This window comes from Argopecten irradians, chromosome 5, assembly GCF_041381155.1.
Source record: "Argopecten irradians isolate NY chromosome 5, Ai_NY, whole genome shotgun sequence".
NCBI lineage: Eukaryota > Metazoa > Mollusca > Bivalvia > Pectinida > Pectinidae > Argopecten > Argopecten irradians.
In genome coordinates this window covers 1410805-1435300 of record NC_091138.1, presented here as the reverse complement: position 1 = coordinate 1435300, position 24496 = coordinate 1410805, and the positions used below count along the sequence as shown (strand labels likewise).

The window sequence follows — 24496 nt, the reverse complement described above, 5'->3', positions numbered from 1 at the left end:
CGGACTGTGTGAGGACAGAGGAAAAAGTAAAATAGGAATCAAGATCAGACTGTGTGAGGACAAAGAATAAATTAAAATAGGAATCAAAATCAGACTGTGTGAGGACAGAGGAAAAAGTAAAATAGGAATTAAGATCAGACTGTATGAGGACAAAGGATAAAGTAAAATAGGAATCAAGATCGGACTGTGTGAGGACAAAGGAAAAAGTAAAATAGGAATCAAGATCAGACTGTGTGAGGACAGAGGAAAAAGTAAAATAGGAATCAAGATCAGACTGTGTGAGGACAAAGGAAAAAGTAAAATAGGAATCAAGATCAGACTGTGTGAGGACAAAGGACAAAGTAAAATAGGAATCAAGATCGAACTGTGTGAGGACAACGGACAAAGTAAAATAGGAATCAAGATCAGACTGTGTGAGGACAGAGGAAAAAGTAAAATAGGAATCAAGATCGGACTGTGTGAGGACAGAGGAAAAAGTAAAATAGGAATCAAGATCAGACTGTGTGAGGACAAAGAATAAACTTAAATAGGAATCAAAATCAGACTGTGTGAGGACAGAGGAAAAAGTAAAATAGGAATCAAAATCAGACTGTGTGAGGACAGAGGAAAAAGTAAAATAGGAATCAAGATCGGACTGTGTGAGGACAAAGGATAAAGTAAAATAGGAATCAAGATCAGACTGTGTGAGGACAAAGAATAAATTAAAATAGGAATCAAAATCAGACTGTGTGAGGACAGAGGAAAAAGTAAAATAGGAATTAAGATCAGACTGTATGAGGACAAAGGATAAAGTAAAATAGGAATCAAGGTCGGACTGTGTGAGGACAAAGGAAAAAGTAAAATAGGAATCAAGATCAGACTGTGTGAGGACAGAGGAAAAAGTAAAATAGGAATCAAGATCAGACTGTGTGAGGACAAAGGATAAAGTAAAATAGGAATCAAGATCAGACTGTGTGAGGACAAAGAATAAATTAAAATAGGAATCAAAATCAGACTGTGTGAGGACAGAGGAAAAAGTAAAATAGGAATTAAGATCAGACTGTATGAGGACAAAGGATAAAGTAAAATAGGAATCAAGATCGGACTGTGTGAGGACAAAGGAAAAAGTAAAATAGGAATCAAGATCAGACTGTGTGAGGACAGAGGAAAAAGTAAAATAGGAATCAAGATCAGACTGTGTGAGGACAAAGGAAAAAGTAAAATAGGAATCAAGATCAGACTGTGTGAGGACAAAGGACAAAGTAAAATAGGAATCAAGATCGAACTGTGTGAGGACAAAGGACAAAGTAAAATAGGAATCAAGATCAGACTGTGTGAGGACAGAGGAAAAAGTAAAATAGGAATCAAGATCGGACTGTGTGAGGACAGAGGAAAAAGTAAAATAGGAATCAAGATCAGACTGTGTGAGGACAAAGAATAAATTAAAATAGGAATCAAAATCAGACTGTGTGAGGACAGAGGAAAAAGTAAAATAGGAATTAAGATCAGACTGTATGAGGACAAAGGATAAAGTAAAATAGGAATCAAGATCGGACTGTGTGAGGACAAAGGAAAAAGTAAAATAGGAATCAAGATCAGACTGTGTGAGGACAGAGGAAAAAGTAAAATAGGAATCAAGATCAGACTGTGTGAGGACAAAGGAAAAAGTAAAATAGGAATCAAGATCAGACTGTGTGAGGACAAAGGACAAAGTAAAATAGGAATCAAGATCGAACTCTGTGAGGACAACGGACAAAGTAAAATAGGAATCAAGATCAGACTGTGTGAGGACAGAGGAAAAAGTAAAATAGGAATCAAGATCGGACTGTGTGAGGACAGAGGAAAAAGTAAAATAGGAATCAAGATCAGACTGTGTGAGGACAAAGGAAAAAGTAAAATAGGAATCAAGATCGGACTGTGTGAGGACAAAGGAAAAAGTAAAATAGGAATCAAGATCAGACTGTGTGAGGACAAAGGATAAAGTAAAATAGGAATCAAGATCAGACTGTGTGAGGACAAAGGATAAAGTAAAATAGGAATCAAGATCAGACTGTGTGAGGACAAAGGATAAAGTAAAATAGGAATCAAGATCAGACTGTGTGAGGACAAAGGATAAAGTAAAAGAGGAATCAAGATCAGACTGTGTGAGGACAAAGGGTAAGTAAAATAGGAATCAAGATCAGACTGTGTGAGGACAAAGGACAAAGTAAAATAGAAATCAAGATCAGACTGTGTGAGGACAAAGGGTAAAGTAAAATAGGAATCAAGATCAGACTGTGTGTGAGGACAAAGGAATAAAATAGGAATCAAGATCAGACTGTGTGAGGACAAAGGAAAGTAAAATAGGAATAAGATCAGACTGTGTGAGGACAAAGGAAAAGTAAAATAGGAATCAAGATCAGACTGTGTGAGGACAAAGGAAAAGTAAAATAGGAATCAAGATCAGACTGTGTGAGGACAAAGGAAAGTAAAATAGGAATCAAGATCAGACTGTGTGAGGACAAAGGACAAAGTAAAATAGGAATCAAGATCAGACTGTGTGAGGACAAAGGATAAAGTAAAATAGGAATCAAGATCAGACTGTGTGAGGACAAAGGACAAAGTAAAATAGGAATCAAGATCAGACTGTGTGAGGACAAAGGACAAAGTAAAATAGGAATCAAGATCAGACTGTGTGAGGACAAAGGGTAAAGTAAAATAGGAATCAAGATCAGACTGTGTGAGGACAAAGGATAAAGTAAAATAGGAATCAAGATCAGACTGTGTGAGGACAAAGGACAAAGTAAAATAGGAATCAAGATCAGAGGTACCAAGATCAGACTGTGTGAGGACAAAGGACAAAGTAAAATAGGAATCAAGATCAGACTGTGTGAGGACAAAGGGTAAAGTAAAATAGGAATCAAGATCAGACTGTGTGAGGACAAAGGATAAAGTAAAATAGGAATCAAGATCAGACTGTGTGAGGACAAAGGATAAAGTAAAATAGGAATCAAGATCAGACTGTGTGAGGACAAAGGGTAAAGTAAAATAGGAATCAAGATCAGACTGTGTGAGGACAAAGGGTAAGTAAAATAGGAATCAAGATCAGACTGTGTGAGGACAAAGGATAAAGTAAAATAGGAATCAAGATAAGACTGTGTGAGGACAAAGAATAAAGTAAAATAGGAATCAAGATCGGACTGTGTGAGGACAAAGGGTAAAGTAAAATAGGAATCAAGATCAGACTGTGTGAGGACAAAGGGTAAAGTAAAATAGGAATCAAGATAAGACTGTGTGAGGACAAAGGATAAAGTAAAATAGGAATCAAGATCAGACTGTGTGAGGACAAAGGGTAAAGTAAAATAGGAATCAAGATCAGACTGTGTGAGGACAAAGGGTAAAGTAAAATAGGAATCAAGATCAGACTGTGTGAGGACAAAGAATAAAGTAAAATAGGAATCAAGATCAGACTGTGTGAGGACAAAGGGTAAAGTAAAATAGGAATCAAGATCAGACTGTGTGAGGACAAAGGGTAAAGTAAAATAGGAATCAAGATCGGACTGTGTGAGGACAAAGAATAAAGTAAAATAGGAATCAAGATCGGACTGTGTGAGGACAAAGAATAAAGTAAAATAGGAATCAAGATCGGACTGTGTGAGGACAAAGATAAAGTAAAATAGGAATCAAGACAAAGAATAAAGTAAAATAGGAATCAAGATCGGACTGTGTGAAGACAAAGAATAAGGTAAAATAGGAATCAAGATCGGACTGTGTGAGGACAAAGATAAACGTAAAATAGGAATCAAGATCAGACTGTGTGAGGACAAAGGATAAAGTAAAATAGGAATCAAAATCAGACTGTGTGAGGACAATGGGTAAGTAAAATAGGAATCAAGATCAGACTGTGTGAGGACAAAGGATAAAGTAAAATAGGAATCAAGGTCAGACTGTGTGAGGACAAAGGATAAAGTAAAATAGGAATCAAGGTCAGACTGTGTGAGGACAAAGGGTAAAGTAAAATAGGAATCAAGATCAGACTGTGTGAGGAAGGACAAAGGATAAAGTAAAATAGGAATCAAGGTCAGACTGTGTGAGGACAAAGGATAAAGTAAAATAGGAATCAAGATCAGACTGTGTGAGGACAAAGGATAAAGTAAAATAGGAATCAAGGTCAGACTGTGTGAGGACAAAGGATAAAGTAAAATAGGAATCAAGATCGGACTGTGTGAGGACAAAGGGTAAAGTAAAATAGGAATCAAGATCAGAGAAAAAGGATTTACACGGATTTAGAAGTGTATTTGTTTTGAGTAAAGGAAATGAGAATGCTAGTGTCGAAAAACATGTTTGGACGAACGTGTAAGGACGATGAAAGACGAATTAAAATGTACTGTCATCCAAACGTTCTATACACCACATGAAAGTGTGTTCAAACAATCATCTCTTATGAAAACTCATATAAAGGGAAAACCTATCAACGATTTGAGGAAAGTGAATTAAAGATACAAACATATAGTGATGTTTATATGAACAAGACTTGCATATTTCTGTACTGGTAACAGACAGAAGTTTTGGATGGCAGTGTTTATTATGAATAAAATTAAATAGATTACTGTCATTTCATTTCAAGTCAAGTGCAACAGACCGAAAAAGAAACTTTGGACGTGATAAAAGAATGAAGAGAGCTTTAGTGATGTTGAGGGGTCATTTAAATGAATAAATCTTGAGGAGTTCTCATAATTAGGAGTACGGCGGCGTGTTCCCGGGCGTCACTGACGCACAGTAATCGTACTGCACCAGATAGGACGGTGAAGAGAGATGCATTATCTGGTATCGTCCCCTTATCTGTTTAGTGGAGATTTAGGAGTTGGGGGTTCATCCACATTCATATATAATTTGGACCGATTAGACTAGTAGTGAAGAGTAAAAGCCATGCGGGACTCATGTAACGTTATTCATTTACTGGTGTAATGTTTACGAATTACAAAACTGTTTCTTTTGAATTCTATAATAGATATCAATATTTCAATTCCTAAATTAAATCTGCTCACCGATTTGGCTTATAAAGCAGACCGTGTTAATTGTTCCAATACTTCATGGCTTATTCTTTTCCATTTTTTTTCATTTTCTATCTTTTCCCAAACTCTTTATTCAATTTTAGTGGGAAATATTAAGTTGCCAGTCCTTTAACGTATAAGAGGCTGTGCTTGTTTTATAGCAATGTTCTAAAATTGCTAAGTAATCAAGCAGCGACAGAACGAGGATTGTTAGATTTGGGTAGATTCTTACATCATAATAGTCTATACTTAGACAGGGTGGAGGGGTGATGTGAGCATTACAAGTGGTGCAGGTTCCATCGTACAGTGATGGTTCCTACTTCCCAGCACAGGTAAACACCTTCATCCTAGGGTAAAACCTCAAACTCGATTATTAAATAGGCATGAAATAGCAAGGCTGTATAGCATTCTTCTATTAAATACATTTTCTTGTTAAAGCCATGATACTGGACCATTTTGGTGATACAAGCATGCCACTTTGTACAGCTACGTAAAGAATGCGAGGAGTTGTAATTAACGCGACGATTGGCGTTGGGAATGAAAATATTCAGACTCTCAGGAATTCGGGGTGTACAGGGCATTTCGTTGGAGTCAGGGTGGAGGCGCTTCATTGTAAGCATATCAGCAAGGTAATATTGGAGGAAAACGAATATCAGCTTTATTAAACGTTGTCAACTTCAACCTCATTAAATCATATGATGGTCCTTCCGATCTTCCGGCGACTCACTGCCGGCCTCGGTAAACACGCCGAGATAACGGCCAATATTGTAGTCACTCTAATAATCGTGACCTGGTGTTAACAAACTTCGCGCTATACCCCAATGTGATTACACATCTGTATGATAATGTGTTTGTATTTGTGGTTAACTATTTTCACCTGTTGACCTTGAACAACTATTGATTTGACGCGGCTGATAAGTAATCGTTGATATCAAATCGGTAATTATCAGGTCTGGAAATATTTCCCCTGATTAGTAAATGTAGAAAGCGTTCAACCAAATGTTTATGCTGATTTACGGTAACGTAATCAATGGGAATGCAGGAAGATAATATAAGCAGATCAGCATACATATCTAAATGGGCGGGATTATTTAACACTGACATAGTGTGGACTATCAATTACTGGGTTTGTAGCGAACCCAGTACCCCTGTAAATCCCTATTACGTCTACTCGGGCATTAGTGAAGTTCTGGGTTTACAGCAAACCCAGTACCCCTCTAATTCCATTTACGTCTACCCGGGCATTAGGCCTAGTGAAGTACTGGGTTTACAGTGAACCCAGTACCCCTCTAATTCCATTTACGTCTTTCCGAGCATAAGTGAAGTTCTGGGTTTACAGCGAACCCAGTATTCCTCTAATTCCATTTATGTCTATCAGGGCATTAGGCCTAGTGAAGTACTGGGTTTACAGCGAACCCAGTACCCCTCTAATTCCTATTACGTCTACCCGGGCATAAGTGAAGTACTGGTTTTACAGCGAACCCAGTACCCCTCTAAATCCCTATTACGTCTACCCGGGCATTAGGCCTAGTGAAGTACTGGGTTTACAGCGAACCCAGTACCCCTCTAATTCCTATTACGTCTACCCGGGCATAAGTGAAGTACTGGTTTTACAGCGACCCAGTACCCCTCTAAATCCCTATTACGTCTACCCGGGCATTAGTGAAGTTCTGGGTTTACAGCGAACCCAGTACCCCTCTAATTCCATTTACGTCTACCCGGGCATTAGGCCTAGTGAAGTTCTGGGTTTACAGCGAACCCAGTACCCCTCTAATTCCCTTTTATGTCTACCCGGGCATTAGTGAAGTACTGGGTTTACAGCGAACCCAGTACCCCTCTAATTCCCTTTTATGTCTACCCGGGCATTAGTGAAGTTCTGGGTTTACAGCGAACCCAGTACCCCTCTAATTCCTATTACGTCTACCCGGGCATTAGTGAGGTACTGGGATTGTAGCGAACCCGGAACTCAATCTCTACCAGGGTTCGCAATGCACCCTGGGAGAGATTGCCCAGTGCCCCTCTAAATCCCTATTATGTCTACCTGGGCATTAGTGAAGTACCGAGTTTGCGGCGAACCCAGTACCCCCTAATTCCCTATTACATCTACCAGGGCATAAGTGAAGTACCTAGTTTGCGGCGAACCCAGTACCCCATGCAATGTCCTGTTGCGTCTACCCGGGCACCAGTGAAGTAGAGAGTTTGCGGCGAACCTAGTCTAATTCCCTATTAAATCTATCCTTTATATGTCGATCCCCTTTACTCCTTACCACGATACTTTCGACGTTTGTGCCAAATAAAATCCGCTGTTGATTCACTCGGCATTGTTCTAATCAGAAAGTAGGACTGTAGAACAGTGTGGTAATTTGTTATGGGGAATATACGCCAATTTTTGGCGAGTGTCCTCGACTCTCTCTAGACTGATAATCTACATGTTCTGGCAGTGACCAAACTTTTTACATCATTTCATTTATCGACATCTTACCTTAAGATTTGATGGTAGTTAATATTTTGAATGGTGACGTCACTACGAATGGTGTGTAACACCAGGGTTATCGACGTACTGTTCTACTCTAGTCCGGAATTTAATTCGGATCATTTTTCAATTTGTTAAATGCATATATGAATCGTGGAATTTTTCTAATGGACAGCAAACGTGTTTCTGAAATGCATTTCTTTGTGTACGATTGTATTCATAAGACAGCAGTGCTGGACGAATCGAGGCCAAGGTTGTATGTGTCGCCGACAATTCTGGTACAATAACTATCGAATGGTTATTTATTCTATCCTAACTCTCTAAGAGTGACATCTAATGAATCTACCATTAATCCGTGCTACTATTTCTGGTGCTGAAGATTTGATTGGGTGATAAGTCAACATTCCTACATTTGAATATTCCTTATTTAGATATATAATATGTAAGTCCACAAGATAGTCCACATTCCAATATTTAAATATGCCTTTGGTATAGTATATAGATACAGACTTTGTATGTAAACAATATTGGTTGCGTCATCCACTAGGCCAGTTTTGTTAATCATTAGATAAAATTAACATTTTTGTTATGATCGATCCCGCCTTCGGAGTGCATTGTTCAGTATCTGTTTACATCTGAGGAGTCGGCTCAATTTTGTTTGATAGATTTTTAGTTTGTTTTTTCATTATTCAAGTTGACCTCTGTCAGAAGATTTGTTTATTTTGCGATTTGGTATTAATGGCCGTGTTTTTATTGTTTTTTTCCCCAATTATCGGAAGATCCATTTTGTGTTTGTTGTCAATGAAATTAGATGTTCTTTAATCATTGAGGACAAAGAAAGATATATCATAGGGAATATTTTACCCTTATTGAAACTAATGATTATTTGTTAATATATTGAACCTTCAAAAGTATAAATTTATAGCTTAAGTTATATTGTGTTTATATTTTTATCAGTATGTGTAACATATTTCATTTAGTTTTTGATATGAGGAAAATATCATGTCGGCTTATCAATTCATCGATTATATATTTGAAGTCAATATATTGTTCTGACCGACACGTATAAATTGAAAAGGGAGATTTAAACTTCCGAATGTTAGGGTCATCTTGAAATGTCAATAGTTTACTTAAATGATAGCGGAAGCTATCATATTGTCCAAGAAAATATTCTTTAGACTTTGGCACCATACACCGGTCACGGTGTGTGTAACCATTGTATTCCTGTCGGTTGTTAAAAATTCAGCTGGAAAAGGCAGTCCATCTTTTATTTTCACTTGTTGTCATCCAGTGCCTTTATTAGTCCAGAAGGTTAAATGGTCAATACCAAATAAACTTCTGATCATTATTGATGGCTTAACTATTATTACAGTAAGACATTCTATGTTAATGTACATATGTGTTTGTAACCTATTTTTACTGTTACTAATGCGATTTATCAGGTATTACAATTGTACAATGCATTTCAAACTCGATGTGTAGTTTATAAAAACAATGAATAATTTCATTATCGGACAAAGTTACTTATATGGTAGAAATATATCTTAATTATGGAAGTCGATAATATAATTTAAATTAACCATCTTTGATAAGGTTCCGCAAACCGGAGACCGCCATATTGTATACAAACCTATTGAGTTACGCCTCTTTACAATGCGTAACGTTAACATTACAGGTTAATCATAATGATTTATTTTTGTAAACAGAATAATTTTAATATATAATTCTATTGACATATTTTGATTATTGTATTGGAATATTGATCATTAGGATTTAAATTATGAATCTATTGAACAGACATGCATGATGTCTTTTGAGACTTCTAGTCGTATATTATTTGCCTTTAACACTTGTTGTAAATATGAAATTATTTGATGCTGAAGTCAGGTTTGTTTTAGCCATAACAAGGTTATTGTCTTAATAATTAGTATGTTTACTCATAAATGTAGACATGACCTTACTATATTTTATTATGATTAAGAACATCGATGATGTTGTCATTATAGGAAGTGACGTCATTACCTTACATGCTCATTGCTATTGCTTCGATTATTTCATATTAAGAAAATATCTTTTTTTTTACTATTATCTGTAGTTGGTGAATTTATTAACTTATCACTAAGATTTTACTATTGGTAGTCTTCCCGTCGGCTCATTCTCACGCAAAGGGTATAGTATGTGCTCTACCTTAAACCATTTTTCCTCCAGTATTTCCCCCAAACAAAAGAATTGTTTATTCCATATTGTAATCACTTCAATATTTAGAAAATAACTTGTATCGGAACTACTACATTGTAAATTATGAATTTTTTTTTATTTCGATTGGATGTTTTGAATTTTGAAACATGATGACCAAATAAACCTCTGAACCTAATTGATTGGTATTGATGACTATTATTACAAAACTAACTACAGACCAACTACAAAGGAAACCACAACGAAACGGCACAACAACAAAAAACACACAAAAGTAACACTCCCATGTACGAACGCCTATATGTAATGTTTGTTTTTACATAAATATATAATTTGCTGACTAAATATTGACAATAAATTACTTAGTTTATGCTATTCAGAGTTGTAGATGTTAGGATAGTTAGCTAATGTATAAGTTACAAACATGTAAATATAACTACACTGTACATGTATTTACATATAGATAACTATTTATGAAATGAGTCGTACGTAAAACATATAAGTCAGACCTTCAATAAAATAGCATAACCAAACTACTGATATATTGGCATATTTTGTTAGCGTAAGCATATTTATTAAGTAGAAAATATCATGTCGAATGTTATAGATAAACAGGCTTTCAGGCTGCATCCACAAACAATCCTTACAAATTATATTCCTTATGAGTAACAGTAAAAATGCTTTTGATTCAAACCTTTAAAGAATTATTAATTATTGTCGCATTGACTATTAGAACTTATTGTTTTCTACAGGACAGCCCACGCAACTATCCCACGAGCCTCAGCACTTGTCACAGATATGTTTGATGTAGTTTATATTTAGATTTACTAAATGCCACATCTCAGCAGAAATCCTGACTTCAATAGCTGTGTGGACCTGTTTGTACTCGGGGAGTACTATATTGCATGTGCAGTGTACTTGGTGGCTGGTGGGGGTGTTTGTTAACATTTCGTGACATACAGTGGACAATAAAAACACCTATTGACACGGTAATATGTTCTTAAAGGTTCAATGGTGAAAACAGAAGCGATTGGTGGGGACGAATTCATTATTACATATTTTACATGTTGTTTAATGTTCCAAAATGTTAATTAATGATATTCATTTATTATCCCAACGCACTACAGATTAATGTCAATGGAATCAACTTAAGCTAACACATACAATTAAAACACATTGTTTTCATGTGTTTCACACATTTTTTTCACGTTGACTTCTAAATCAAGCAATCATATTGCAACATCCATTTTAGTGAATAAAATTGGTTTCCCTACCTTGTTTGCGCCAAATGTATCGTATTATAATATCCAAATCCCCTGCATGTTGGTATCAAATATAACCTTGCCATTCTTCATTACCTAAAACGAAAGTAAAATAATATCACCATCACCTCAATTAAATACTTTTCTTATTGCTGTTTGATCTGTTGTCCCGTCGTCTTCAGTAAAAGCAAATAAAGAGGATCATGCTGTTTTAAGTTTGTTTTTCCTTAAGGAAAGGCCGTACGAATGCATCCATTTTAGAAATTACGATGTGTGTGGATTGAAATGATATTACCCTGCATTAACATTTGTTTTTTCCTAAATTAAAAAAATAATTTAGGTTTCCAGACGTGATGATGGTTATAGTTTTGCTGGCAGATAAGAGCAAACGAAAGGTGCCGTGTGGATGTGTCCTGTGGTATCCACGGAACATCTACTGCTGCCAGCCTGGGTGTTATCGTTAACGGCAGATATATATACTTCTGCCCCGTCCAGATTATCTCTTATCAACACCACAGCTCAATGATCGGCATTGAATAATTAATGACTTTAATGGAATTTGGCTTCCTGTCTTTTAGATTGCTGGTCAGATGGTAATGATTTAAGTACAATCAGATCGCAGTTAGGCTCATCTCCATCAGGACTAATGTTACACAATCAGAACTAATCAGTGATCATACGAGGTCACTAGACCAACACGCTTTAAACTAGGCTACAACACTTATCGATAACGCCCAACATTAATTCCGCTAATCCGAACAGATTTTGCCTTATTTTCCAGGATACTAGATTTGTCCAATTGACTGGACGATATTTCACTCCTATCATTCCTTTTAACCTTCAAACCCAATCGGCGGCCGATCATTAATCATACTAATATATTGAGTTTACAGGAGATGCACAATGATGATACTACGTAACACTAGATTCTGGTAGGTAGTGTAAACAAATCACAAAAAAGTCAATAATTACATATTGTGACAAAAAAAAATTAACAGAAAAGTATTTTTCAAGATTATTAGACTATTTTCTTCTTAATAAAAAGTACTTATTCAACAATCCTATTATTTCTCATAGTGTCTGATAAGAGTATTGACATTCACCATATCATCAGAGGCTTATGTTGAGTAGTATCAGTGATCGTTTACGTTGATTAGTATTATCGATATTATTCATCAATTGACGGGTTTAAGATATAACTACAATGCTTGACATATATCATCGTCATGATTATGACGCTAAACGATACCTTACCTATATACTATTTATTATCACAAGTGATGGGTTTATGATTCATAACTATTTTTCTCATTTTATTTTCCATTTCAGTTTCTGCGACAGACAAACATATTTTCACTTGTCTAATGTTCCTATCCAGTTTAAAAGTATATATTGACACTCTATCACTAGATTGCCGTTTGCTTACAAGATGAATTCCTCACTTGATTAAAATTCCGTGTTTAAAAATATCAATCGTAGATCTCTATTTCTGAGATTATTGTCAGTAGTTTGGCGCTATGATCCGCTGTAGATATGACTAGAGGCGAGAATATCGTACGTCTACGTCAGGGTAGCTTACACATAAACTGTTTGTTTATCATTATTTACGAAACAGAAGCCGACCTATAATTTACTGTGTCTCATTAGAATAAGGTACAAATTTCCTCACTCGCTTCGTGTCCGCTTATCAGCCTCCCCAATCGTACTTACGACCTATTTAAGCGAGGATGTAGACTAAAGGATTTAATCCTGTAACCTGCATACCATATGGACGTGTATATATTGAGGCTGCAGTTCCATCAGCTTCCCTCCGTCTATACTCTCCTCTATCATCAACACGTTAATCTGCTGAGCTACAACTGGTTAGCTAGGGTCAGGGTTAATCCAATAGAAATAGAAGTCTGTAGGAACCAGACTGCCAGCCCAACGTGGATTGTGTTAAAACAATCATCAAATATTTACTCACCTTTCACAACAACTACGTAATATTTATTCGTATAAATAACTATGTATCTACGGTTTGTAGCAGAGGTGATGATATAAGTATTTATAAATAGACATGAGCAATAGAATAATGTGTAAAACGAAAGTAGAATTTGATATGTAGGTGAGGATATTACTACATGTGTGATTAGGTGATAAAGCACAAACAAAAATGTTAAATATCTTACAAAGGTATTTAAGGCTCGTTCTTTACGATATTAATGTTGGCCAGTGTGATAGGTACGATACTATAGTTATTCCGATATTATATTATAATTATAATTAATAATGGATTTTTTATTGTTTTTTTTCATCAGTAACGAACCTATCTTTGTGCTTAGTGTTTAGTAATCTAACATATCCACATAAAATGGCGAACGATTGGTGAAAGTTAGTTCTCAAGATATCGAACATATCCACATAAAAATGGCGAACGATTCGTGAAAGTTAGTTCTCAAGATATCGAACATATCCACATAAAAATGGCGAACGATTCGTGAAAGTCAGTTCTGAAGATATCGAACATATCCACATGGCGAACGATTCGTGATAGTGTTTTAAATATCAAACATATCCACATAAAAATGGCGAACGATTCGTGAAAGTTAGTGTTTTAAAAAACAATATTTCAAAATAAAGATGGCTAACAATTCGTGAAAGTTTGTGTTTAGAATATCAAACATATTAATATAAAAATGGCGAACGATTCGTGAAAGTTAGTGTTTTAAATATCAAACATATCAATATAGAAATGGCGAAAGATTCGTGGAAGTTAGTGTTTTAGATATCATACACATATCCACATAAAAATGTCGAATTCGAACGAGTCTCGAAATGTGATCATCCATCTGAGATCCCTATCCACTAATGTACACTGATTTCTATTGTATCATACTAACTATTGTATTCGGTGATACACATGTTAGGATACACGTATCACTTAATTTTAGTATCGCCACTAACACCAATCTACACTAATCCTAATAATCAGAGTAATAAATCACGGTGTAGTACTAATTTACCGTGTGCAGTGGTGATATGGAGTGACATGTAAGACCTGCAGTGTCTGTAGGTAATGATATAGACATCAACCCCCTGTATATCTACATATCTGTACTAATACCTATCATCATTAATTCGTACAAACACAATGCACTTTACACTGGTGTCTCCGGCTACTCTGGCATTTACTAAAAAGTCTCCACTGACACTCCAAACACAATACAGTGACAATATACCAAATCGTTATGATGCAGCAAGCAATACTAGACTCCTATGTATCAAAACATTTTTTCTTTTTGAAAAATCGCATTTACAATTCGTTGACAAACACCGCCATCGTAATTGAACTGATACATAATAACATTACTTACGTAATACATTTATTACCAATCAAACTTTATACAAATGTAGAATATAACATACCGACGTAAAACAAATATACACAACTACATATTAACTTGATATAAAACATTCTAACTTGATAAAGAAGAATATGGTTTACAAGAGGCAAGGGAGACAATTCATTCTATTCTACAATTTACGTTTGTGGGAGAATGAGCTCAATCGTAAATGTTTTATTTTGATCAGAAAAATAATAATGAACAATTCAAATATACGATATTATAATATTGAACATTTCTTTACTTATATTATTCCAGAAATGAGCAATCTAAAAATAACCATCTTATCATAATTTTTGTTATGATTGTTAAGATTTATATAAAAAGATACGGATCGAAATTTTCAGCCAGCATGCTATTCAAAAGAATTTACTTAATCAATTTATGATTATGGTAGGATTGTGTTATGTTACTACATATCACCCAAAACTGCCTTGGTTGGTATCAACTTATAGATTATTTTGCTATGAGATTATTATCACATAGCGGAATATGACGTGAGCACGGAGTGATTTGTCTGATGACGTTGTGGATAAGGAAACAACAATGATTAGATTAAAAATAGATTTTTGTAAATAATATAATAATTCACAAAAAAATTGACAATACTATAAATTAACTCTGATGTTGGGATCATATCTCGATAACATAAAAAATATATTCACTGTTAAATTAGCCAGTCCTTAAGATTGAATTAGTATCGAATGAAGAATGAACTTCAGGTACAATTTATCACACTCCCTAATATTAGTTAGAAAACACTACGTAGTCAGGCCTGGAGGCTCATTTGGTTGCTACACTAATGTAATATAAATGTTTAAACGAAAAAAAATATATCTTGGCAATTGTTTATAAACATTCTTAAGTAGGAATTCCTCACTTGGTTAATTAGTTTTAGTTTTCTGTTGATATTGTTTAAATCAAGTCACTATGTATAGAGTTTCAAATTAAGTGATGATTATCATATTGTTTTCTTGTCATATATATTGTATAATTTGTTACTTTTGACATATTTTTTTTATTATTTTTATATAAATTTGTTTTTCATATTTGATGTTTCAAGTGTTCCTGTTGTACCTTTCGATATTTATATGGAACAGTATCATTGTCGTTCACATTGTTCCATTGCCGTTTATATTGATCTTTCCTTATTTTACGGTATAATATGAAAAGGTGACACAAGGGAGAATTAATATTTACAATATAAAAGGCAAATACGAAATAAGTATAGTAAAATATCCAGCAGCATTTGGCACGCCATAGCCATGTACACTCTGTAATCTGTTTATATAATTCATTGTCTTACATTTACTGAAAAGAATAAAGACATCCCTTTCACGTAGAAGTGGTACCTGGGTAATTCAAATGACAATATCATTACGACCTACCCATTTGACATGGCGTTGAGTTTACTAACGTGGAAGACTCTCATCCCTAAATTTAATGTTGTACCATGTATGAGGAAATAACGAGACTTTTCCGTTTGATAATAGTTTTGTACTGGTGGATAAATTGATGATAATAAGTATTGTTAATTGATTAACAAAGCTACATGAGACTGATGTTATACATGTATCAAGTATGAAAAATCAATATCCAAAACCCCTACACGACTGACCACCAGATCCCAAATTTCTCAAAATCATAATACTAGATTGTCTTTGCCTAGTTTAAAACTTGGGATCTAGACTAAAACATGTCACCGAGGCAAAATTACGAAGCCATCTATTAGTGATGATTTTAATATTCTAGAGACTGGTGGACATTCTACTACGGTCCCTGCAGCCTCGATTGTTGATTCTAAAAGGGTCAAAGTTTCACTAATTACCGGCGAGGTGAAAACAGCCTACAGGTTAGCTGGCTCTTTCTAGTTTATATTAATTTGTATGTAGTGGATAGTGTTTACAGGGGAAGTCAAACCAGTAACAATGACGTACAGCTCCGTACACACCGGGCAGGCTTCACAAAAACATCCCAGTAATTGACTTCAACTAATGAGCACGTTCTAATGTTCGGTTAACCTTTTGTCGAGGTCAAACTACAAATGATGCATATTCTGTTTACAATGACGTCATACATGGAATATGTGTTTTGAATGATTTCCATTTTACACAGCAATAAGATTTACAAACACTCAATGATCTCCTCTAATCAGGTCTCCGAGTATTGCACCGACTGGCATTGTGATTAAATTGTGAAATGAGATTATTTTTTTCACTTAAGACATTTGAGAACAGTGGCTTGCTTTGATCAGCACTAATATATTTTTCTTAATTGACCCCATAAATAATCGGTGACAAACTTGGCTTACGAAGTGCGTTAACAAAGTGCAACATTGGCTAGGATTAGACTGATCTGAATTACAAAATAATGTTTATTTTTCTGAAAGGTTAAAGGAAACTTGTCAAAGAGTTTACAGAAAATAAATTTTATCATACACAAGATAAACGATAACTAAGGATTGGATAATGTAGAAAAATAAGAATATAAGTGCAGTTTTTAATGACAGTGAGTTGTATAAATAGTTCCTGATGTTATTGATATCATTCATGATCCTGATGTAAACTATATATATCGATATAAGTTATTAGATAAGTATACTTAAGGCGTATGTTGTTTGAGTCTCTATGGTACTTTACTAAGCACGACTTCTGCCCTGGGATGACTGGTGGCTAGCCATATGGATGTCCTCACGCACTCATCACGTTTCTCGTCGTTTATACTCGCACGGCCAGGGTACATACCAACAATCTTTTATGTAGATTTGTAAAGAGTAAACAGAGAGTACGGTATCTTAACAAAATAAATGATGATGATGATGGTGATGATGGGGATGATGATGATGATTATGATGGTGATGATGATGATGATGATGATGATGGTGATGATGATGATGATGGTGATGATGATGATGATGATGATGATGATGATGATGATGATGACTGTGATGATGATAATTGTGATATGTACATGAAGGTTAAGATGATTATAAGCTAGTATTTCGTGATTTTCTTATCCTGATTGTTTATTTATATCTTTATTCATAATTCTTTCCAAAAATAATTTCGAAAACAAACAACAAATAAAAATGACAGAAAATATTTGTATAGCAGAAAAGGCCATTATTGAAGAAATCTCTATCTGTATGTAAGTCATAATGAAGTTTACATGGTCTTAATAAATAACACTTTATCATTCTAAATGGACTTAAATAAAATCATAAAATGATCAGTAAGACTAATAATAACGAACGCTAAATATGTTGGTAATTTACCGAGTACTTACATAGCGAAACTGAAGCATCTAAATCAGTTTTTTACATTTGCCATATTGTAGTTAACGTTCTACAATAACTCAGTTTGATGACGTTTGACATGATTCGGCTATATTTGATTGCCATGTAATATCTGGTAGAATATATTAGTATAATGTGAAATGATACAGATGCAGGTGGAATATGACGCTGAAGTGACCTTAGAGATGTTTTATTTATTGGCACTCCATGTATATTTCATCCTCTCTGATGTTAGGTATCTGGTTAAACTTGGCTGAGGTCATGTGGATAACTCCTCCAGATGTTAGCGAAGAATAGACGATTTGTACGTGTCGACAAATCCGGTTACGTCACAGATGACGAGGATTTAACTCTCCTGGCCTAACATCAAATTACAGGAGCCACTACACAGTTTTGATCAACCGAGATCATTTTATGTATTTTAAAGCCCCATTATGTTTTTCTGAATGTATTTTCACTTAATTTTGTTCAAATATGTACAGTATCGACAATAATGCATATTAAAAATATATATAAATAGAACACGTAAATATGTATGTCTGAAAATAGCCTATATGTCTGTACGTACCCGGATGATCACCAGGTAAATCCCAGCGACAACCTGAGAGAAATTTCGAATATGTATAGATTTATTCAATGTTTTTTAATGTTCATTCTAATAAAACTGGTTCTTCTTTCAAAAAAACTCTCACAATACTTCAGTAGAACTATATACTCCATTCTGAAGAATTTAAACAAGAACTTGTACGCAAAACTACAAAAGAGCGAAATATTACTAAGTAGAGAATACCTTCAGTCTACTCTTAATCGTGCGCTTGTACCCGCTTCACTTGTACCTGTGTAAAGTGCATTGTAAGGTCTCGTGCAAAACTGTTTGTTCGCTTAAAACTTACTTATTCCCAAGTATTTGACTTTCCATGGTTAACCCCCTAACTGTTTTCATATGACCAATCTCTGATAATAGTTTTTAAAGGATTTAAAGATTTTAAGTAGGCCTTTAATTAATGTTTAAAGAGACTCATTTATAAAAACGACGAAAATAATATAACAATGTATTAGCGTCTGTCAATATATATCAGTTGACAAACATATCTTGGATCAAAGGTTATACAAAGCGGTTCTTAAATGTGATGTTTACCACGTGTGGACCGTGGCACCAACAGAGCGTAACAACGGAATCTCCTGGTATTCCCCCATCATTACTACAATCCTAATTAATTATGACATTTTTTAATTAAGTAATATCGCCATAAGGATATCAACTCTATCATTTGACGAAATTTGGTAGTAGTTTTTTTACGATTAAATATATTACTAAAATATAATCGGACTTTAAAGGTCAAATAATTATACACATTGAATACATTTTAACTACCGCCATATTTACAATATGTATCAAATATGGACTTTGGTCCGGTACATATAAATTAGATAATAACCGAAGGTGTATCTTATTTTCATTGTATTAGCTAATGAAATAATGGAAAGTCGAAACATATCTAATATTACTTATAATTCAAGATTTGAAAAGAGAATATAATTTATATCTGTATGATTGTCTTTGGTGGTGATTTCAGCTGATTGAAAATGTCTGTCCTATTGGTCATGCTAGACTGACAATCTACAGGCATTAAAGATCAAATACAATAACATAGTAATGATAGTGCTAGAAGATACAATGGCATTAACATCTAACAAAAGTCCAACAAAGAAGTAAAGCTTGTATTTTCAGTGACAGTTAGATCATATTAAAAGGCAAAAATGTTATTTTCAGGTGAATTTCAGGTCAAGCTCTTTTCAAGTCAAATTGTCATGAATACATTATGCTTCTTTAACTCACATTGAGATTCTCTACCAAACAAAAAACTGAAATTGTTTTTATGTTGATACAAATTCTCCCACAGGGCCCTTATCAGTTAGTATCTCCGTGAGCCGTGTGTGGGGATATTGGTGTTAAAAACTTTGGTCTGTAATAACTGTGACATTAAATCGATTGAGAATTGTCAGAAATATCTAAATATTTGGAAGGATGACCTTGCTTACACCTTTCATCAAAGAAAACTTTTACTTTCAGGAACTGGAAGACTGACTTGACAAATTTGGACAACGGACATCTGGTGTATTACATGGTATGCTTAGCGGGTTAATTAAGTGCTCGGCCTTGTTAATGTGTGCTTCCGTTGGGAGGTACGACATTGTAGACCATCGAATTAATGAGTTGTGAGGATGTGAATGGTCGGACCTATTTCCACCATTGTATTGCCGTCGTTAGAACTGTTTAGTTTTTGGTATATTATATTATTTATCTATTATGGCCTGGTTGAGAGGGAACTATTGCTTCATTTTCAAGGGATGGAACATCACAGATTAGATGCGCTATTCCATCACGAGACAATACCATGAGGTAATAGTGCCCTCTCAACCTTCGGCTTGGGCACTATTCCATCCCTCGACAATACTATGAGGCAATAGTGCCGTCTCAACCTTCGGCTTGGGCACTTTTCCATCCCTTTACTATATTATTAGGTAATAGTGCCCTCTCAACCTTCGGCTTGGACACTATTCCATCCCTCGACAATACTATGAGGCAATAGTGCCCTCTCAATCTTCACTTGGGCACTATTCCATCCCTCGACAATACTATGAGGTAATAGTGCCCTCTCAACCTTCGGCTCGGGCACTATTCCATCCCTCGACAACACTATGAGGCAATAGTGCCCTCTCAACCTTCGGCTTGGGCACTATTCCATCCCTCGACAATACTATGAGGCAATAGTGCCCTCTCAACCTTCGGCTTGGGCACTATTCCATCCCTCGACAATACTATGAGGTAATAGTGCCCTCTCAACCTTCGGCTTGGGCACTATTCCATCCCTCGACAATACTATGAGGCAATAGTACCCTCTCAATCTTCGGCTTAGGCACTATTCCATTCCTTGACAATACTATGAGGCAATAGTGCCCTCTCAACCTTCGGCTTGGGCACTTTTCCATCCCTCGACAATACTATGAGGTAATAGTGCCCTCTCAACCTTCGACTTGGACATTATTCCATCCCTCGACAATACTATGAGGCAATAGTGCCCTCTCAACCTTCGGCTCGGGCACTATTCCATCCCTCTACTATACTATTATGTAATAGTGCCCTCTCAACCTTCGGCTCGGGCACTATTTTATATTTTAACAGGTCCGTCATGTTAACATTAGGATATACTCATAATATTGTCACTTGTATACTGTCGTCTATGAATCGGTTAGGTATGGAGATGTGACATCCCTTACAGGTTAGAATGAGGCCATACTCGTGTAACTTTGGCTATAATTCCCCTGATCTCTAACAGTGTTCAAGTAGTCGGGGATATAAACAACTGCTCATGATCCGTTTGTATTAAGAGATTTCGACTTCAGATACATTCAACAGTTTGTTGTAGTATGCGGTAATCAATAGACTCTCAAAGCCACTGGTTACCACATCTAGCCAACAACCTAAGGCGGCTGATTAATCGCCTCTTGTCACATTCATAAAAGCATGTTTTGATTTAAAAGATTCGATTGAAATATGTTTACTTTCTTGTAGCTTTGATAAAACAAAATATTAGAGCCACCACGGCGAGTTAAGTTGGATTTATGTGCGGTATCCTACGGGTGAGAGGAAGTCCAACAAGTGCTTTCTAGTGCTGTGTACCGTAGGTGTACATGTCACGTCGGTATGTGCGTGTGAATTACTTATTACCTATAAAGATTATATATAGGACCACGCAGGACGTCGTAATTTATAGTAACTCAAAAAAAAAAATATTCACAAAAGTTTTCCAAGTGGATTTTCAAATGGAATTATGCACTTTCTCCCATATCCTATATAATTCGAGAAACGTTCAACATTAAAAAAAATATATATTTTATTGTAAAATGTATGGATTATTACAGTATAGATAGAGGTTAATTGAATAGAGGATGTCTATCATACTAGCTATCACCAACGTTTCCTTATATCATCGGTGTTTGTTAGACAGACTCGGGTATGATGTGGATTCAGTTGTCAGTATTGCTATCATTTAAAAATTCTTCTCCTTCATTTTTCCTTAAATTAGTTAATAATAATTGTTATGATTATAGATATATACCTAATAGCCTGGTTCTGTCACCAATTACCTAAAAGGTACTTAAAGTCACTGACACGTGCTAAAACGTATCTAAATATCGGAGCCATGAGCAAGTGACAACATTGTCCTTGTGTGTTTGACCGTTACTGCAGGCAGAACTTTCCTCCTAGATTTATTTATTGCAATATGTTATCAATTTCATAGCATAGCCTTTATGAAACTTTAATATGATTATGTATACCACATGGTAGAGCATCTTGACTTCATCACACCTCCTAACTATCGCGTGACAGATTGAACATTGTGGTTCACATTCAGTTATATCTACTATCCAAAAGATGCATCTCGTGTCTGCGGAAGGTGGAAGGTTATTTTAAATATATACACATATATATATAACCACCAATTCATCTATGAAGACCATAAAGTACATCCCATGATACTCTTGAATTCTTCAGATTATAGAAATAAAATCCAAAACGTGTTAGGCAGAAGATAAGTAATTTTTATCCGTTTTCCGAGCTTGCTGAAACAGTGCCGTCTAGCCATGTCAAGGCCGATGTTGTAAGGGGCCGTGTTTACTGGGTTTGATGAATGTCAGCTGGCCTCTGACACACAAGTCTTAAACAAGCTTTGGAGTGTGGCCAGTACACTTGCCTACTAACTAGGGACATCGTCAAACTCTTATGTATATCATATTATATACTTTGCTACGTTTTGACTTATCATACTTAAGGTCAATCTTCGTACTCTAGTTTTCGTAAAATCTGGTTTTGATCGAAACAGATTCAGATTGTTATCAAAGAAACTATATCTGAAAAAAATGATATTCGGTGAGATCAAAGACACCAGAACTGAAAATAAATATTATCACTATTACATCTAAAACACAATTGATTTTATTATGATTTTATCATTGGATTATGAAATCCTTTTTTCAGTAATGGATTTGCTATGAAGTTACCAATTGCTTTACCATTTAAGAGGCCGTTCAAGGATAAATGATGAACAAAAGAATCACCGTAGAAAAATGACCGTACTGCGGTCAAACCCCTGTTCGAAAGAATTTTACTTTATAGTTTTTATAAAAAGCTAATATATTTATTCTTGGTGATTAGCCTAAAATACTAACAATACAATGTCAACAAAATTATATAAAAAATAATCGTCGAAAGAGAAATGTATGGCTAGGTCAAGAAAGCATATTCTTATTTAGCAAATAATCACAATTGGGTGAAATTTGTTCTGTCAATCAAACATAAGTATGAATCACAAAGCATAGCATGTAGTCTATTTGTAAGGGACCCTTCAGTGATGCACAAGTATATGTTTATACAAATAAATGACCACACAAACTAAAACCATTAGTAACGATCCTCATTGAAGGTTCTAGAGTGATCTCATAGATTATATTCGCTAAAATCCGAACTTTCGATGATATTTTGTACAATTTTGTTCATTTGGCTTGGATCATTTATTTATTTGTCTATTTTTTGTTTAATTTTTGGATCATATTACTTATTTATACAAATTTAGTTATGATCATGGGACAGTGAAAGTATCTGTTACAATCGTCAATCTAAACGCCCATTTAAACATCATACATCTGTTATTATTACGAAATATACTACAAACACGAAATGATAATAGTCTAGTGGGTTTTTATAAATTGATCATTGGTTTTTAAAGCCAAATTACACTAGTGGTGTTTATATTTAACGTGATGATGATATCATCAATGACATAAATGTTTTTGTCAGACATACAAATCTGTCACTAGTTCTGTTTATGTTGATAAATACATTTACTAATATGTATTTTTATAATTCTTATCTGATATTGTCAATATGATTAAAGACCGTGCAAATTAATGCTTACAAAATAAAATGATCAGTAAACATCGAGAAATATTTTAGGAATCAGTATCAGTAAATTTTCGAATTTTCAATTATCTAATATGAACTAATATTACCACGAGATATTTCCCTTTATTCTTTGCGGGGATCTTTCCGTGTGTGTCCCCTTATTAAAGTAAGCCCCCTTCTTGAAATAAAATACCCTGGGATTTAAAGGGGTATAAATAATCGGTGGCTCGCAGCACGTGGGGAGAGTGTAGGTTGTACGAGATCGCTGTATGGGGTAGATTTGCCTATCATTGCCGAGTTAAACACTAGACCCGATAATACGTCACTGTTACTTTCCTTTGTTACACTGAGACAAACGCGCGACATTAGTAAAACGATTCATTGTAAGTTGCTCGCTCGTTTACACGGAATGTGTCCGGACAATAAGCCATTTATTACGGATTATTAAACTGAGAGCAATAATGTTCTCCTGCCATAAAGCCGGGGGAGTCCTAGACCAGGGGGAATACACACTCCTCGGATCAATACACAGTCGACACCGATAGTTACGCCCTTCTGATATTAACTCTCTCTTACATTGGTACAAATTTAATAATTTGACAATATCAGGCTAAATCAAACAGTTATCTACCAGTAGAACTCCTCCCCTTAGAAATCAAACTGGTAGTCATTATTAAATTTGGAGAAACATTTATTTGACAATGCCGCATGGCATTCCGTGATCTTTGCGGGAGATATTCCTCGCCGAACAATGATAGATCATATACTAAATGAACGCCATGGGTAAAATGATGTTGATTTTTTTTATTGCAATGGTTTTTTTTCTCCAAAGTGAGATTTCCTTGGGATCACATCACATTAAATACTTTTGATAATAAGGAAGAGATAGCAGGACCTTTTACTC

The 24496-nt window shown here is 35.2% G+C and overlaps 2 protein-coding genes across 3 annotated transcripts in view; one reads left to right on the top strand and one right to left on the bottom strand.

Moving 5' to 3' along the window:
• LOC138322617 (fatty acid synthase-like) overlaps positions 1-24496 on the top strand; it is a 381340-nt gene that overhangs the window by 239864 nt on the left and 116980 nt on the right. The window lies entirely within an intron of this gene.
• The window catches only part of LOC138322614 (protein NDNF-like), a 121007-nt gene that overhangs the window by 68273 nt on the left and 28238 nt on the right, over positions 1-24496 (bottom strand). The window contains exons 1-2 of one of the 2 annotated variants that reach the window (XM_069266591.1): positions 12708-12893; positions 10956-11039 (exon numbers count right to left, since the gene is read on the bottom strand). The gene's annotated coding sequence lies outside the window, so the exon portion shown is untranslated. Of the gene's footprint in view, positions 1-10955; positions 11040-12707; positions 12894-24496 lie in introns of those variants that run through there. The other variant, XM_069266592.1, reaches the window with a different exon arrangement.